The sequence below is a fragment of the Misgurnus anguillicaudatus genome, chromosome 1 (genome assembly GCF_027580225.2).
Source record: "Misgurnus anguillicaudatus chromosome 1, ASM2758022v2, whole genome shotgun sequence".
NCBI lineage: Eukaryota > Metazoa > Chordata > Actinopteri > Cypriniformes > Cobitidae > Misgurnus > Misgurnus anguillicaudatus.
The window spans coordinates 3,052,209-3,066,395 of record NC_073337.2 but is presented as its reverse complement, the minus strand read 5'-3'; the positions used below and the strand labels follow the sequence as shown (position 1 = coordinate 3,066,395).

Genomic DNA, 14,187 nt, shown 5'->3' with positions numbered 1-14,187 from the left:
TCTCACTTCCAAGTCAACAAAGCCTGACATCTTCTAAACGTGGTGTTGATATAATTGTCGTTATGAAATGAAACTAAACACACCGAACTTTTACAATTATGTAATTGATAATGTAACCACAGACATGCATGTTTTTTAGAAGTTCCTCGGGTCACATGAGCCCTTTTTTGCGAGCAGAATAGTCGTAGACTCGTAGCTGCATGCGTGATCTGAGTTGCTTGGTTGGCATTAGTATGACTTAGCGATTGGAATGGGAGATTTTGACCAAGTGACTCAAGTGACTCGAGTGACTCGCACAACCCGAATCATATTAGTGAGTGACTCAGAATAACCCGAATCCTTAAAAAGATCCGGGTTGACCATCACTAAAAATGATGAATTTACATCAATTTATATCAATAAAATGAACTGAAGAATATGATTAAAATGCTTTTAACACATAAATGCCACATGACATTTAAATTTTAAAGGGGGGGTGTCTTTTTTCCTTCCTCTCTACACATATACACATGCATTTTATTTTAAAACACATACATTTTTTTCAACCCACTACACTAGTATGACTGCATGTTTAATCTTCACCTCCATTTCTCTAAGTAGTCTTACTTTTGTCATAAATACCAAAGACAATTTCACAAATGAAATATCTTTCAAATCTGTTCAGGGTAAAAAAGCCATCATACAATAAAAAAAACAGTTTCTCATCAATTTCCTAGAAGGCAGCATGAAACATGATTTAAACAGAACAAGATTTAAAAATGGACAAAGAATATGAAGTGAAATCCTGTTCCATAAGGTCGGGCCTGCCACTTCAAATGCTCGATTCCCCCTATGATATTAACAAAAAAAGTTATTTAATAGATGTTTTAAAAAGTTGCCAGCCAGCGCCAGCGTTTTTCATGATTTTCACAAAAGTTTAATGCCTTCCAGAAAAATTTCTTCTTTAAATATATAAACATACAATATACCAAATGAAAGAACAGACCCTCTGCTTTCAAAAAAAAAAAAACTTTCATCCTACCTTCAGCAGTTCTTTTGTATTCAGCTTTTGAATATGGGTAGGTTCTGCAAAAACACCACATTTTGAGCAATTTTTGCGACTGACTTTTCATAGAGATCCCATTCAGAGCGATCTTTAAAACAGACACTGACATGCAGCCGCTTGCCATAGGGCAATACTTCCGGGTTTAAAAAGTTGCGGAAGGGCGCCACCTGGTGGACAATAGCGGTAGTGCGGAAAGCCGGAAATACTCGTCATTGGGAGGGAAGCGTTTTCTATTGATTGCCGAGATATCTCGTCAATGGCGGCGAAAGAGTTAAACAAGTACAGGGGATTTTAGGAAGTTGTTTTGATTCGGATCTGAGACTTCTGGACAGCGAGTATATATGTATACAGTGTATATAGTGTATATAGTGTTTGTGTTTAATTTGCTGTTACTTAAACTGTTCCTTTTTGACGTTATATATTACCACACTACCCTGACAGGCCTTTGTAAAATGCATTATCAGAACTCTTCGTTAGCTCAGTTGGTAGAGCTGAGGACTGTAGTTGTTTAAATTGTTATCCTTAGGTCGTTGGTTCAAATCCGGCTCAAAGGAATGTTTATGTTTAATTTGCTGTTACTCAAACTGCTCCTTTTTGACCGTATATATTACCACACTACCCTGACAGTCCTGTGTAAATTACATTATCAGAGTCCTTCGATAGCTCAGTTCGTAGAGCGGAGGACTGTAGTTGTTTAAATTGTCATCCTTAGGTCGCTGGTTCAAATCCGGCTCAAAGGAATGTTTATGTTTAATTTGCTGTTACTCAAACTGCTCCTTTTTGACCGTATATATTACCACACTACCCTGACAGCCCTGTGTAAATTAGATTATCAGAACCCTTTGATAGCTCCGTTGGTAGAGCGGAGGACTGTAGTTGTTTAAATTGTCATCCTTAGGTCGCTGGTTCAAATCTGGCTCAAAGGGATGTTTAATTTGCTGTTACTCAAACTTCTCCTTTTGACCATATATATTACCACACTACCCTGACAGCCCTGTGTAAATTAGATTATCAGAACCCTTTGATAGCTCCGTTGGTAGAGCGGAGGACTGTATTTGTTTAAATTGTCATCCTTAGGTCGCTGGTTCAAATCCGGCTCGAAGGAATGTTTATGTTTAATTTGCTGTTAATCAAACTGCTCCTTTTTGACCGTATATACTACCACACTACCCTGACAGCCCTCTGTAAATTACACTATCAGAACCCTTCGATAGCTCAGTTGGTAGAGCGGAGGACTGTAGATGTTTAAATTGTCATCCTTAGGTCGCTGGTTCAATTCCGGCTCGAAGGAATATTTATGTTTAATTTGCTGTTACCCGAACTGCTACTTATTCACGGTATATATTACCACAATACCTGACAGCCATGTGTTAGTTATGTTGTCAAATACCTTCGATAGCTCAGTTGGTAGAGCGGAGGACTGTAGTTGTTTAAATTGTCATCCTTAGGTCGCTTGTTCAAATCCGGCTCGAAGGAGTATTTAAGTTTAATTTGCTGTTACTCAAACTGCTACTTATTCACGCTATATATTACCACACTACCTGACAGCCATGTGTAAATTACATCATCATAAACCTTCGATAGCTCAGTTGGTAGAGCGGAGGACTGTAGCTGCTTAAATTGTCATCCTTAGGTCGCTGGTTTAAATCCGGCTCGAAGGAATATTTATGTTTAATTTGCTGTTACCCGAACTGCTACTTATTCACGGTATATATTACCACACTACCTAACAGCCATGTGTAAATTACATCATCATAAACCTTCGATAGCTCAGTTGCTAGAGCGGAGGACTGTAGTTGTTTAAATTGTCATCCTTAGGTCGCTGGTTCAAATCCGGCTCGAAGGAGTATTTATGTTTAATTTGCTTTTACTCAAACTGCTACGTATTCACGCTATATATTACCACACTACCTGACAGCCATGTGTAAATTACATCATCATAAACCTTCGATAGCTCAGTTGGTAGAGCGGAGGACTGTAGTTGTTTAAATTGTCATCCTTAGGTCGCTGGTTCAAATCCGGCTTAAAGGAATATCTATGTTTAATTTGCTGTTACTCAAACTGCTTCTGATTCACGGTATATATTACCACACTACCTGACAGCCCTGTGTAATCTACATTATTATAACCCTTTCATAGCTCAGTTGGTAGAGCGTAGGACTGTAGTTGCTTAAATTGTCATTCTTAGGTCGCTGGTTAAAATCCGGCTCGAAGGAATATTTATGTTTAATTTGCTGTTACTCAAACTGCTTCTGATTCACGAAATATATTACCTCAATACCTGACAGCCATGTGTAATTTACATTCTCACGACCCTTCGATAGCTCAGTTGGTAGAGCGGAAGGCTGTAGTTGTTTAAATTGTCATCCTTAGGTCGTGGTTCAAATCCGGCTCGAAGGAGCATTTATGTTTAATTTGCTGTTACTCAAACTGCTACTTATTCACGCTATATATTACCACACTACCTGACAGCCATGAGTAAATTGCATCATCATAAACCTTCGATAGCTCAGTTGCTAGAGCGGAGGACTGTAGTTGCTTAAATTGTCATTCTTAGGTCGCTGGTTAAAATCCGGCTCGAAGGATTATTTATGTTTAATTTGCTGTTACTCAAACTGCTTCTGATTCACGAAATATATTACCTCAATACCTGACAGCCATGTGTTAGTTATGTTGTCAAAAACCTTCGATAGCTCAGTTGGTAGAGCGGAGGACTGTAGTTGCTTAAATTGTCATCCTTAGGTCGCTGGTTCAAATCTGCTTGAAGGAGTATTAGTGTTTAATTTGCTGTTACTCAAACTGCTTCTGATTCACGGTATATATTACCACACTACCTGACAGCCATGTGTAATTTGCATTACCACAACCCTTCGATAGCTCAGTTGGTAGAGCGGAGGACTGTAGTTGTTTAAATTGTCATCCTTAGGTCGCTGGTTCAAGTCCGGGTCCAAGGAAAATTTATGTTTAATTTGCTGTTACTCAAACTGCTACTTATTCACGCTATATATTACCACACTACCTGACAGCCATGAGTAAATTACATCATCATAAACCTTCGATAGCTCAGTTGGTAGAGCGGAGGACTGTAGTTGCTTAAATTGTCATCCTTAGGTCGCTGGTTCAAATCCGGCTCGAAGGAATATCTATGTTTAATTTGCTGTTACTCAAACTGCTACTTATTCACGGTATATATTACCACACTACCTGACAGCCATGTGTAATTTACATTCTCAAGACCCTTCGATAGCTCAGTTGGTAGAGCGGAGGACTGTAGTTGTTTAAATTGTCATCCTTAGGTCGCTGGTTCAAATCCGTCTCGAAGGAGTATTTATGTTTAATTTGCTGTTACTCAAACTGCTACTTATTCACGCTATATATTACCACACTACCTGACAGCCATGAGTAAATTGCATCATCATAAACCTTCGATAGCTCAGTTGCTAGAGCGGAGGACTGTAGTTGCTTAAATTGTCATTCTTAGGTCGCTGGTTAAAATCCGGCTCGAAGAATTATTTATGTTTAATTTGCTGTTACTCAAACTGCTTCTGATTCACGAAATATATTACCTCAATACCTGACAGCCATGTGTAATTTACATTCTCACGACCCTTCGATAGCTCAGTTGGTAGAGCGGAAGGCTGTAGTTGTTTAAATTGTCATCCTTAGGTCGTGGTTCAAATCCGGCTCGAAGGAGCATTTATGTTTAATTTGCTGTTACTCAAACTGCTACTTATTCACGCTATATATTACCACACTACCTGACAGCCATGAGTAAATTGCATCATCATAAACCTTCGATAGCTCAGTTGCTAGAGCGGAGGACTGTAGTTGCTTAAATTGTCATTCTTAGGTCGCTGGTTAAAATCCGGCTCGAAGGATTATTTATGTTTAATTTGCTGTTACTCAAACTGCTTCTGATTCACGAAATATATTACCTCAATACCTGACAGCCATGTGTTAGTTATGTTGTCAAAAACCTTCGATAGCTCAGTTGGTAGAGCGGAGGACTGTAGTTGCTTAAATTGTCATCCTTAGGTCGCTGGTTCAAATCTGCTTGAAGGAGTATTAGTGTTTAATTTGCTGTTACTCAAACTGCTTCTGATTCACGGTATATATTACCACACTACCTGACAGCCATGTGTAATTTGCATTACCACAACCCTTCGATAGCTCAGTTGGTAGAGCGGAGGACTGTAGTTGTTTAAATTGTCATCCTTAGGTCGCTGGTTCAAGTCCGGGTCCAAGGAAAATTTATGTTTAATTTGCTGTTACTCAAACTGCTACTTATTCACGCTATATATTACCACACTACCTGACAGCCATGAGTAAATTACATCATCATAAACCTTCGATAGCTCAGTTGGTAGAGCGGAGGACTGTAGTTGCTTAAATTGTCATCCTTAGGTCGCTGGTTCAAATCCGGCTCGAAGGAATATCTATGTTTAATTTGCTGTTACTCAAACTGCTACTTATTCACGGTATATATTACCACACTACCTGACAGCCATGTGTAATTTACATTCTCAAGACCCTTCGATAGCTCAGTTGGTAGAGCGGAGGACTGTAGTTGTTTAAATTGTCATCCTTAGGTCGCTGGTTCAAATCCGTCTCGAAGGAGTATTTATGTTTAATTTGCTGTTACTCAAACTGCTACTTATTCACGCTATATATTACCACACTACCTGACAGCCATGAGTAAATTGCATCATCATAAACCTTCGATAGCTCAGTTGCTAGAGCGGAGGACTGTAGTTGCTTAAATTGTCATTCTTAGGTTTCTGGTTAAAATCCGGCTCGAAGAATTATTTATGTTTAATTTGCTGTTACTCAAACTGCTTCTGATTCACGAAATATATTACCTCAATACCTGACAGCCATGTGTAAAACACACCATCACAAACCTTCGATAGCTCAGTTGGTAGAGTGGAGTACTGTAGTTGCTTAAATTGTCATCCTTAGGTCGCTGGTTCAAATCTGCTTGAAGGAGTATTAGTGTTTTATTTGCTGTTACTCAAACTGCTTCTGATTCACGGTATATATTACCACACTACCTGACAGCCATGTGTAATTTACGATCTCACGACCCTTCGATAGCTCACTTGGTACAGCGGAGGACTGTAGTTGTTTAAATTGTCATCCTTAGGTCGCTGGTTCAAATCCGGCTCGAAGGAGTATTTATGTTTAATTTGCTTTTACTCAAGCTGCTACTTATTCACGCTATAAATTACCACACTACCTGACAGCCATGTGTAAATTACATCGTCATAAACCTTCGATAGCTCAGTTGGTAGAGCGGAGTACAGTAGTTGCTTAAATTGTCATCCTTAGGTCGCTGGTTCAAATCTGCTTGAAGGAGTATTAGTGTTTTATTTGCTGTTACTCAAACTGCTTCTGATTCACGGTATATATTACCACACTACCTGACAGCCATGTGTAATTTACGATCTCACGACCCTTCGATAGCTCACTTGGTACAGCGGAGGACTGTAGTTGTTTAAATTGTCATCCTTAGGTCGCTGGTTCAAATCCGGCTCGAAGGAGTATTTATGTTTAATTTGCTTTTACTCAAGCTGCTACTTATTCACGCTATATATTACCACACTACCTGACAGCCATGTGTAAAACACACCATCACAAACCTTCGATAGCTCAGTTGGTAGACTGGAGTACTGTAGTTGCTTAAATTCTCATCCTTAGGTCGCTGGTTCAAATCCGGCTCGAAGGAGTATTTATGTTTAATTTGCTGTTACTCAAACTGCTACTTATTCACGCTATATATTACCACACTACCTGACAGCCATGTGTAAATTACATCATCATAAACCTTCGATAGCTCAGTTGGTAGAGCGGAGGACTGTAGTTGTTTAAATTGTCATCCTTAGGTCGCTGGTTCAAATCTGGCTCGAAGGAGTATTTATGTTTAATTTGCTGTAACTCAAACTGCTACTTATTCACGCTATATATTACCGCACTACCTGACAGCCATGTGTAAATTACACCATCATAAACCTTCAATAGCTCAGTTGGTAGAGCGGAGGACTGTAGTTGCTTAAATTGTCATCCTTAGGTCGCTGGTTCAAATCCGTCTCGAAGGAGTATTTATGTTTAATTTGCTGTTACTCAAACTGCTACTTATTCACGCTATATATTACCACACTACCTGACAGCCATGAGTAAATTGCATCATCATAAACCTTCGATAGCTCAGTTGCTAGAGCGGAGGACTGTAGTTGCTTAAATTGTCATTCTTAGGTCGCTGGTTAAAATCCGGCTCGAAGAATTATTTATGTTTAATTTGCTGTTACTCAAACTGCTTCTGATTCACGAAATATATTACCTCAATACCTGACAGCCATGTGTAATTTACATTCTCACGACCCTTCGATAGCTCAGTTGGTAGAGCGGAAGGCTGTAGTTGTTTAAATTGTCATCCTTAGGTCGTGGTTCAAATCCGGCTCGAAGGAGCATTTATGTTTAATTTGCTGTTACTCAAACTGCTACTTATTCACGCTATATATTACCACACTACCTGACAGCCATGAGTAAATTACATCATCATAAACCTTCGATAGCTCAGTTGGTAGAGCGGAGGACTGTAGTTGCTTAAATTGTCATCCTTAGGTCGCTGGTTCAAATCCGGCTCGAAGGAATATCTATGTTTAATTTGCTGTTACTCAAACTGCTACTTATTCACGGTATATATTACCACACTACCTGACAGCCATGTGTAATTTACATTCTCAAGACCCTTCGATAGCTCAGTTGGTAGAGCGGAGGACTGTAGTTGTTTAAATTGTCATCCTTAGGTCGCTGGTTCAAATCCGTCTCGAAGGAGTATTTATGTTTAATTTGCTGTTACTCAAACTGCTACTTATTCACGCTATATATTACCACACTACCTGACAGCCATGAGTAAATTGCATCATCATAAACCTTCGATAGCTCAGTTGCTAGAGCGGAGGACTGTAGTTGCTTAAATTGTCATTCTTAGGTCGCTGGTTAAAATCCGGCTCGAAGAATTATTTATGTTTAATTTGCTGTTACTCAAACTGCTTCTGATTCACGAAATATATTACCTCAATACCTGACAGCCATGTGTAATTTACATTCTCACGACCCTTCGATAGCTCAGTTGGTAGAGCGGAAGGCTGTAGTTGTTTAAATTGTCATCCTTAGGTCGTGGTTCAAATCCGGCTCGAAGGAGCATTTATGTTTAATTTGCTGTTACTCAAACTGCTACTTATTCACGCTATATATTACCACACTACCTGACAGCCATGAGTAAATTGCATCATCATAAACCTTCGATAGCTCAGTTGCTAGAGCGGAGGACTGTAGTTGCTTAAATTGTCATTCTTAGGTCGCTGGTTAAAATCCGGCTCGAAGGATTATTTATGTTTAATTTGCTGTTACTCAAACTGCTTCTGATTCACGAAATATATTACCTCAATACCTGACAGCCATGTGTTAGTTATGTTGTCAAAAACCTTCGATAGCTCAGTTGGTAGAGCGGAGGACTGTAGTTGCTTAAATTGTCATCCTTATGTCGCTGGTTCAAATCTGCTTGAAGGAGTATTAGTGTTTAATTTGCTGTTACTCAAACTGCTTCTGATTCACGGTATATATTACCACACTACCTGACAGCCATGTGTAATTTGCATTACCACAACCCTTCGATAGCTCAGTTGGTAGAGCGGAGGACTGTAGTTGTTTAAATTGTCATCCTTAGGTCGCTGGTTCAAGTCCGGGTCCAAGGAAAATTTATGTTTAATTTGCTGTTACTCAAACTGCTACTTATTCACGCTATATATTACCACACTACCTGACAGCCATGAGTAAATTACATCATCATAAACCTTCGATAGCTCAGTTGGTAGAGCGGAGGACTGTAGTTGCTTAAATTGTCATCCTTAGGTCGCTGGTTCAAATCCGGCTCGAAGGAATATCTATGTTTAATTTGCTGTTACTCAAACTGCTACTTATTCACGGTATATATTACCACACTACCTGACAGCCATGTGTAATTTCCATTCTCAAGACCCTTCGATAGCTCAGTTGGTAGAGCGGAAGACTGTAGTTGTTTAAATTGTCATCCTTAGGTCGCTGGTTCAAATCCGTCTCGAAGGAGTATTTATGTTTAATTTGCTGTTACTCAAACTGCTACTTATTCACGCTATATATTACCACACTACCTGACAGCCATGAGTAAATTGCATCATCATAAACCTTCGATAGCTCAGTTGCTAGAGCGGAGGACTGTAGTTGCTTAAATTGTCATTCTTAGGTTTCTGGTTAAAATCCGGCTCGAAGAATTATTTATGTTTAATTTGCTGTTACTCAAACTGCTTCTGATTCACGAAATATATTACCTCAATACCTGACAGCCATGTGTAAAACACACCATCACAAACCTTCGATAGCTCAGTTGGTAGAGTGGAGTACTGTAGTTGCTTAAATTGTCATCCTTAGGTCGCTGGTTCAAATCTGCTTGAAGGAGTATTAGTGTTTTATTTGCTGTTACTCAAACTGCTTCTGATTCACGGTATATATTACCACACTACCTGACAGCCATGTGTAATTTACGATCTCACGACCCTTCGATAGCTCACTTGGTACAGCGGAGAACTGTAGTTGTTTAAATTGTCATCCTTAGGTCGCTGGTTCAAATCCGGCTCGAAGGAGTATTTATGTTTAATTTGCTTTTACTCAAGCTGCTACTTATTCACGCTATAAATTACCACACTACCTGACAGCCATGTGTAAATTACATCGTCATAAACCTTCGATAGCTCAGTTGGTAGAGCGGAGTACAGTAGTTGCTTAAATTGTCATCCTTAGGTCGCTGGTTCAAATCTGCTTGAAGGAGTATTAGTGTTTTATTTGCTGTTACTCAAACTGCTTCTGATTCACGGTATATATTACCACACTACCTGACAGCCATGTGTAATTTACGATCTCACGACCCTTCGATAGCTCACTTGGTACAGCGGAGGACTGTAGTTGTTTAAATTGTCATCCTTAGGTCGCTGGTTCAAATCCGGCTCGAAGGAGTATTTATGTTTAATTTGCTTTTACTCAAGCTGCTACTTATTCACGCTATATATTACCACACTACCTGACAGCCATGTGTAAAACACACCATCACAAACCTTCGATAGCTCAGTTGGTAGACTGGAGTACTGTAGTTGCTTAAATTCTCATCCTTAGGTCGCTGGTTCAAATCCGGCTCGAAGGAGTATTTATGTTTAATTTGCTGTTACTCAAACTGCTACTTATTCACGCTATATATTACCACACTACCTGACAGCCATGTGTAAATTACATCATCATAAACCTTCGATAGCTCAGTTGGTAGAGCGGAGGACTGTAGTTGTTTAAATTGTCATCCTTAGGTCGCTGGTTCAAATCTGGCTCGAAGGAGTATTTATGTTTAATTTGCTGTAACTCAAACTGCTACTTATTCACGCTATATATTACCGCACTACCTGACAGCCATGTGTAAATTACACCATCATAAACCTTCAATAGCTCAGTTGGTAGAGCGGAGGACTGTAGTTGCTTAAATTGTCATCCTTAGGTCGCTGGTTCAAATCCGTCTCGAAGGAGTATTTATGTTTAATTTGCTGTTACTCAAACTGCTACTTATTCACGCTATATATTACCACACTACCTGACAGCCATGAGTAAATTGCATCATCATAAACCTTCGATAGCTCAGTTGCTAGAGCGGAGGACTGTAGTTGCTTAAATTGTCATTCTTAGGTCGCTGGTTAAAATCCGGCTCGAAGAATTATTTATGTTTAATTTGCTGTTACTCAAACTGCTTCTGATTCACGAAATATATTACCTCAATACCTGACAGCCATGTGTAATTTACATTCTCACGACCCTTCGATAGCTCAGTTGGTAGAGCGGAAGGCTGTAGTTGTTTAAATTGTCATCCTTAGGTCGTGGTTCAAATCCGGCTCGAAGGAGCATTTATGTTTAATTTGCTGTTACTCAAACTGCTACTTATTCACGCTATATATTACCACACTACCTGACAGCCATGAGTAAATTACATCATCATAAACCTTCGATAGCTCAGTTGGTAGAGCGGAGGACTGTAGTTGCTTAAATTGTCATCCTTAGGTCGCTGGTTCAAATCCGGCTCGAAGGAATATCTATGTTTAATTTGCTGTTACTCAAACTGCTACTTATTCACGGTATATATTACCACACTACCTGACAGCCATGTGTAATTTACATTCTCAAGACCCTTCGATAGCTCAGTTGGTAGAGCGGAGGACTGTAGTTGTTTAAATTGTCATCCTTAGGTCGCTGGTTCAAATCCGTCTCGAAGGAGTATTTATGTTTAATTTGCTGTTACTCAAACTGCTACTTATTCACGCTATATATTACCACACTACCTGACAGCCATGAGTAAATTGCATCATCATAAACCTTCGATAGCTCAGTTGCTAGAGCGGAGGACTGTAGTTGCTTAAATTGTCATTCTTAGGTCGCTGGTTAAAATCCGGCTCGAAGAATTATTTATGTTTAATTTGCTGTTACTCAAACTGCTTCTGATTCACGAAATATATTACCTCAATACCTGACAGCCATGTGTAATTTACATTCTCACGACCCTTCGATAGCTCAGTTGGTAGAGCGGAAGGCTGTAGTTGTTTAAATTGTCATCCTTAGGTCGTGGTTCAAATCCGGCTCGAAGGAGCATTTATGTTTAATTTGCTGTTACTCAAACTGCTACTTATTCACGCTATATATTACCACACTACCTGACAGCCATGAGTAAATTGCATCATCATAAACCTTCGATAGCTCAGTTGCTAGAGCGGAGGACTGTAGTTGCTTAAATTGTCATTCTTAGGTCGCTGGTTAAAATCCGGCTCGAAGGATTATTTATGTTTAATTTGCTGTTACTCAAACTGCTTCTGATTCACGAAATATATTACCTCAATACCTGACAGCCATGTGTTAGTTATGTTGTCAAAAACCTTCGATAGCTCAGTTGGTAGAGCGGAGGACTGTAGTTGCTTAAATTGTCATCCTTAGGTCGCTGGTTCAAATCTGCTTGAAGGAGTATTAGTGTTTAATTTGCTGTTACTCAAACTGCTTCTGATTCACGGTATATATTACCACACTACCTGACAGCCATGTGTAATTTGCATTACCACAACCCTTCGATAGCTCAGTTGGTAGAGCGGAGGACTGTAGTTGTTTAAATTGTCATCCTTAGGTCGCTGGTTCAAGTCCGGGTCCAAGGAAAATTTATGTTTAATTTGCTGTTACTCAAACTGCTACTTATTCACGCTATATATTACCACACTACCTGACAGCCATGAGTAAATTACATCATCATAAACCTTCGATAGCTCAGTTGGTAGAGCGGAGGACTGTAGTTGCTTAAATTGTCATCCTTAGGTCGCTGGTTCAAATCCGGCTCGAAGGAATATCTATGTTTAATTTGCTGTTACTCAAACTGCTACTTATTCACGGTATATATTACCACACTACCTGACAGCCATGTGTAATTTACATTCTCAAGACCCTTCGATAGCTCAGTTGGTAGAGCGGAGGACTGTAGTTGTTTAAATTGTCATCCTTAGGTCGCTGGTTCAAATCCGTCTCGAAGGAGTATTTATGTTTAATTTGCTGTTACTCAAACTGCTACTTATTCACGCTATATATTACCACACTACCTGACAGCCATGAGTAAATTGCATCATCATAAACCTTCGATAGCTCAGTTGCTAGAGCGGAGGACTGTAGTTGCTTAAATTGTCATTCTTAGGTTTCTGGTTAAAATCCGGCTCGAAGAATTATTTATGTTTAATTTGCTGTTACTCAAACTGCTTCTGATTCACGAAATATATTACCTCAATACCTGACAGCCATGTGTAAAACACACCATCACAAACCTTCGATAGCTCAGTTGGTAGAGTGGAGTACTGTAGTTGCTTAAATTGTCATCCTTAGGTCGCTGGTTCAAATCTGCTTGAAGGAGTATTAGTGTTTTATTTGCTGTTACTCAAACTGCTTCTGATTCACGGTATATATTACCACACTACCTGACAGCCATGTGTAATTTACGATCTCACGACCCTTCGATAGCTCACTTGGTACAGCGGAGGACTGTAGTTGTTTAAATTGTCATCCTTAGGTCGCTGGTTCAAATCCGGCTCGAAGGAGTATTTATGTTTAATTTGCTTTTACTCAAGCTGCTACTTATTCACGCTATAAATTACCACACTACCTGACAGCCATGTGTAAATTACATCGTCATAAACCTTCGATAGCTCAGTTGGTAGAGCGGAGTACAGTAGTTGCTTAAATTGTCATCCTTAGGTCGCTGGTTCAAATCTGCTTGAAGGAGTATTAGTGTTTTATTTGCTGTTACTCAAACTGCTTCTGATTCACGGTATATATTACCACACTACCTGACAGCCATGTGTAATTTACGATCTCACGACCCTTCGATAGCTCACTTGGTACAGCGGAGGACTGTAGTTGTTTAAATTGTCATCCTTAGGTCGCTGGTTCAAATCCGGCTCGAAGGAGTATTTATGTTTAATTTGCTTTTACTCAAGCTGCTACTTATTCACGCTATATATTACCACACTACCTGACAGCCATGTGTAAAACACACCATCACAAACCTTCGATAGCTCAGTTGGTAGACTGGAGTACTGTAGTTGCTTAAATTCTCATCCTTAGGTCGCTGGTTCAAATCCGGCTCGAAGGAGTATTTATGTTTAATTTGCTGTTACTCAAACTGCTACTTATTCACGCTATATATTACCACACTACCTGACAGCCATGTGTAAATTACATCATCATAAACCTTCGATAGCTCAGTTTGTAGAGCGGAGGACTGTAGTTGTTTAAATTGTCATCCTTAGGTCGCTGGTTCAAATCTGGCTCGAAGGAGTATTTATGTTTAATTTGCTGTAACTCAAACTGCTACTTATTCACGCTATATATTACCGCACTACCTGACAGCCATGTGTAAATTACACCATCATAAACCTTCGATAGCTCAGTTGGTAGAGCGGAGGACTGTAGTTGTTTAAATTGTCATCCTTAGGTCGCTGGTTCAAGTCCGGGTCCAAGGAAAATTTATGTTTAATTTGCTGTTACTC

General features: G+C 39.5%; 7 non-coding genes across 7 annotated transcripts; all 7 read left to right on the top strand.

The window, feature by feature from the left end:
* The first annotated feature begins 2,249 nt into the window (after nt 1-2,249).
* Nucleotides 2,250-2,336, top strand: trnay-gua (transfer RNA tyrosine (anticodon GUA)). Its single transcript is given in 2 exon segments — nt 2,250-2,286; nt 2,301-2,336. It is a non-coding gene; the product is annotated as a tRNA-Tyr (tRNA).
* Nucleotides 2,337-4,097: 1,761 nt separating this feature from the next.
* trnay-gua (transfer RNA tyrosine (anticodon GUA)) lies at nt 4,098-4,184 on the top strand. Its single transcript is given in 2 exon segments — nt 4,098-4,134; nt 4,149-4,184. It is a non-coding gene; the product is annotated as a tRNA-Tyr (tRNA).
* A 1,206-nt stretch (nt 4,185-5,390) lies between these two features.
* On the top strand, nt 5,391-5,477 carry trnay-gua (transfer RNA tyrosine (anticodon GUA)). Its single transcript is given in 2 exon segments — nt 5,391-5,427; nt 5,442-5,477. It is a non-coding gene; the product is annotated as a tRNA-Tyr (tRNA).
* A 2,130-nt stretch (nt 5,478-7,607) lies between these two features.
* On the top strand, nt 7,608-7,694 carry trnay-gua (transfer RNA tyrosine (anticodon GUA)). Its single transcript is given in 2 exon segments — nt 7,608-7,644; nt 7,659-7,694. It is a non-coding gene; the product is annotated as a tRNA-Tyr (tRNA).
* Nucleotides 7,695-8,900: 1,206 nt separating this feature from the next.
* trnay-gua (transfer RNA tyrosine (anticodon GUA)) lies at nt 8,901-8,987 on the top strand. Its single transcript is given in 2 exon segments — nt 8,901-8,937; nt 8,952-8,987. It is a non-coding gene; the product is annotated as a tRNA-Tyr (tRNA).
* A 2,130-nt stretch (nt 8,988-11,117) lies between these two features.
* Nucleotides 11,118-11,204, top strand: trnay-gua (transfer RNA tyrosine (anticodon GUA)). The gene is given in 2 exon segments: nt 11,118-11,154; nt 11,169-11,204. It is a non-coding gene; the product is annotated as a tRNA-Tyr (tRNA).
* Nucleotides 11,205-12,410: 1,206 nt separating this feature from the next.
* On the top strand, nt 12,411-12,497 carry trnay-gua (transfer RNA tyrosine (anticodon GUA)). Its single transcript is given in 2 exon segments — nt 12,411-12,447; nt 12,462-12,497. It is a non-coding gene; the product is annotated as a tRNA-Tyr (tRNA).
* The last annotated feature ends 1,690 nt before the right edge of the window (nt 12,498-14,187 follow it).